Consider the following 4,589-nt stretch of genomic DNA (forward strand, 5'->3'; position numbering starts at 1 on the left):
TTAAGGCCCAGTTTTGGTCCATTATAAGGTCCAAGTGGATAAAGTTTCCAACTTTATACCTATATACTCTCTAAGGGATAGAAATCCCATTTCTAGATCTAAATAAGGCAAAAACATAACTTGGTTTAGCCTATTAAGCACTTACTCTTGAAGACTACTAGATCCCCATTTCCAGAACGTTTCTTGCATCAAATAACAACATAAATATCCTTACATTCTAGATATGCATGTCCAATGCATGTCTTGGACTCTAATAGATCAAAATGAGGGTTTTTGGCCAAATCTTCCACGCATGATGCTAAAACTCAATATTACTCCATATCTAAAGCATCAAAGGTCCAAAATAACTTAGAGATTCATAGAGTTGAAAACTTTATGAGATCTCACCACCCAATAATCAAGGACATGAAGATTAAGACATAGAAACCTATATCTATGAACAATAAACCAAAAATCTTGGAACTTGGGGACTTACAAGAGTCTACAAGATGCATAATAAAATAGCGAGAAGAGTTCCTTGTTGAATCCAAGTCTAGAAGTCACCTACTTCTTCTTCTAATCCCAAAAAATCAACACAAAAAGCTTAGAGAGCAAAAATGGAGGTTAGGGTTTCCTTGGAGGCTGAGAAATTGTAACGGAGGTTGAGGGTGAGCAAACATAGCCATGAAATTCCCTTAAATAGGATGCAAACCCCGAGTATTAGGGCTTCTCACGAAACAATTTCCATGTCGTGGCGGTCATTTAAAATCTGTGATACATCGGCCATCGGCACGTCATGGGATGCCTTCACCATGAAGTGGTACCACCCAAAATCCAAAATAAATTACATTCAAAAACCTCCAAGAACCCAGATGTTACACAATTTCTACTTTTTGGCTAAAAATGGGTAAGTAATTAGTGGTTTTGGCTAGTTTAGTAATTTTCTCATAATAATAAGAAAATGTATATCAAATGAAAATAAAATTAAGAAATTGTATATAAAAAATCCAGATACTTTTTACCTAACATCATATTTTATCGGTTAGCTTATCAGCTAACTCCTAGATTTTTTTTGTTTTTAGTTAGTCTGCCAAATTAAGTATTAAACATTTTTTTTTATTTCAAAACATTTGTTAATTATAAAATGTAATAGCCATTATATATCATTATCTTTTATATTAAAAATAATTATAATTGAGGACTATATATTGTTATATATATTTTCAAAAGTAAATAATAAGTAATTTGTTTGAATTTAGAAAAAACATAATTTTTGGTCCCTATGTTTTTTCCAGATTTGAAGTTTATTCCCTAAGTTCAAAAAACTTCACAAATGGTCCCTATGCTTTCAAAACTTTTGATGTTTCGTCCTTATTCCTCACTCTTTCATCTTTTGTTAGTTAAGTGAAGGGTATTTCTCTTATTTCACTACCAGAAGGACTATTTATGAGGTTTTCTCTTATTAAAAAAATGAAATTTAATAAGCAAGGGCCCCACCCTTTCTCTCTCTCTCTCTCTCTTTATCTATTTATCTCTCTCTCTCTCTCTCTCTTCATCTCTATCCTTCCCTCTAACTCTCTCTACCCCTAACTTTATCTTCTCCATTTAAACCAAAAAAAACTTCTACCTTTCTGTGACATTCCCAAATTCACGGTCATTTTAAAAATATTATTTATGCTTTTTAGAAAATCAGAGTATCATTTTTAAAGAATAATATTGCCGAATTTGTTCCCATAAAACATGATAAATATATTATCAAAGAATTTTCGAAGAAATGTATTGTGTTTATATTAAAATTTTGGGATGTCATTGTCAATACAGAAAAATAAGCATAAATGGACCTTACGTTCATTTATATCTCCTTTAATCTCTCAGTGTAATGTGTCTTTGTATCGATACCTATGATACAAATAAACTGAGTGGGTCAGGTTGGGAAAACTGGTGAGTACATAGGGTTTTCAACCCACAATAATAAAGTTATTATGTTTCATTACCAAACAATTAACCTAATTACCCATCCCCATTATCTTCTTTTAATATTCCGTAAAGTTTTATCGTAAGGGTTATCTCCGACATAGTATTTACTTCTCATCGCCTTACATTACATTTCCTTGTATGTTTGTTCCTAAGGACTATTCCTAAGGATCATCGCCTACATCGCATAGACAGTACTGATTCAGGGATTACACCCCTAATACGTGTCTAGTAAGGGTTAGAGTATCATCAGATGAATACATAGTTATAACATCGCCTGTACTAGTAATTCAAAGTAAGGGTTAGAGTATCATCGCCAGAATACGTAGTTACAACATCACCTGAACTCGTAATTCATCACCTATAGGTTATGAGCCTACTAGTGTTTCCATATGACTATCTTGAATAGTTTGTGGTCGCCATCTATACTCTGGTAAATGACTACATCGCCACATCACAATATCGTGGGCCAAGGTTATGACATCCTCACATCTCATATCACCTAGTTATCATCACCTTTCTATTATCACCCGTCGCTACCCAATATATATTTATAAGAATAAAAGTACATATATAGTTTAAATCACGTAAACATGTATAAATCGTTCATCTAGCATAGATATCAGGAACATAGATAATATGCACACATAGCACGTAATTTATATTAAATACTTCTTATCTATGTCTAAGATGAAAGTAACTATGCACTCACTTGTTAAAGTGATGACTCAAATTAGGACAACGCTTCGCTTCTAACAATCGTCTTTTCATTCGACTAAACCTAGTATTATAACCACTAGATTTTAATCTAATACTTATTACAATTAATTATTTGTCTAGACTTATGAGAGATATTTTTTTATAAGTTTTAAACAATATTTTTCAATCACTATGTACTGACAGGGGCTAGACATAAAACACCGAAGGGCACGACCATTTTGGCATTTAGGCTGTTTAAAAATCCAACAACCCTATGCGGCCCTTCAAACCAGATTCCCCATACCCCAAGCAGTTAAAAGGTATTATAATAACACTTTGTATATTTCATAATACTTAGCACATATATAGTTTATTGGTTTATAATAACGATAATGAACTTAAACAAAAGCTATACTTATAGTAGGGTAAGCATAACTCAGTTACAATGGAATTTAGCTAGGAGCTTTGCTCTGTGGGGGCAGAACTTCTGAGCCAAAAGCTCTTCTTTATCAGAGCCTTCTGGTGCTCCGGGACTCGCCTCTAACATTTAGGAAGTGCTAGGGAAGGGGAGGGATAGGTTTGGAGTATTGAGAGAGAAAGAAGGGTTGAGGTGTGAAGAAAATGTATGATTTGTGCCTCTATTTAGAGGCTGTCTGGGGGCGATTCATGCACTGAACTTAAAATTCACGTCGTGACCTTGCGTAGGCACCAAGGCTTCGCCTGGTGCTAACACATGGTGCCAAACGCAGGTAAAACAACCAATTTTGAAAAATCACAACTTTCGCATAAGAACTCCATTTTGGCATTCTTTATATCCACGTATAGGTATTGACAAGATCTACAACTTTCATTTTGATCCCATTGGCTAATTCTTGACTGATTTTAAATTTAACAGTTTGAGAAGATTACACTGTTATTGACCGTGTAAAATTCATAACTTCTGCATACGGACTCGATTTTCGACTGTATTTTTATCGTTTAACTCCTATTAATGAGATCTTCAATTCTCATTTAGATCATTTTGGCTAAAATTGACCGATCTAAAATTCGATTTCTGAGTAGTATACTGCTATGCCAAATCTTAGAAAAATCATGACTTCCTCATACGAATTCAGATTTGGACGTTATTTTTTTATGTACGTTCTTGGTTTAATGTATACTACTAATTTCATTTAGATCTCTAAGGCTAAAAAGTAGTTTATCAAAAAATCATTTTTTACGTTACGCGGTGCCGTTCCGGTTTGCCAAAAACTTCAACAGGTCATAACTTCTTCGTTATAACTCAGATTTTAGCGTTCTTTATATGTATGAAACCATTGTGACATTTACTATAACTTGGTTAAGATTATTTATTATAAATAAGTTTCTATCAAAAAGTTATTTATGACGTTTATTGTCTCTACATTGACTAGCCCTGCGGGTGTTACACTTTCCAAATTAAGAATGTCGAATCAAAGGGAAAAAACCTAGATTTGCATCACCCCTCTGATTTGGTATTGGTATGCGGCTTGCTGATTAATTCCTCCAAGAAGGAAGTTAATGTATTGACCCATTTTAACTTGGGGAAGAAGCAAATGGTATGCATCCGGAAAAAACGAGCCACGTGATAAATCTCTTCATCTTCAACCATTAAACAGCAATAGTGAAATTCTCATCTGATCTAAAACTCCAATTACCCATCTACTATTCGAATCTCTAATTAATTGACCTCTATCCTTCCAAACCCAAAAAATACAGAACCGGTCCTAGCTCTCAGTCGATTAAAAAGATAGTTTTTTTTTCAGCAAAGTGTATAGAGAGAGATAAAAGAGATATGATCATCCCCTCATATTTTTTGCAATCTATAAAGAACCTAGTGGCATGTTGCGTTCTGTTATTTCTACTCTCTCAATCGATTAACAAGTCTAAAAAATGAATCAAGAACAAGGTAATGGAGG

Source organism: Lactuca serriola, chromosome 1, assembly GCF_051521515.1.
Source record: "Lactuca serriola cultivar US96UC23 chromosome 1, Lser_US96UC23_V15, whole genome shotgun sequence".
In the NCBI taxonomy this organism is placed as follows: Eukaryota; Viridiplantae; Streptophyta; class Magnoliopsida; order Asterales; family Asteraceae; genus Lactuca; species Lactuca serriola.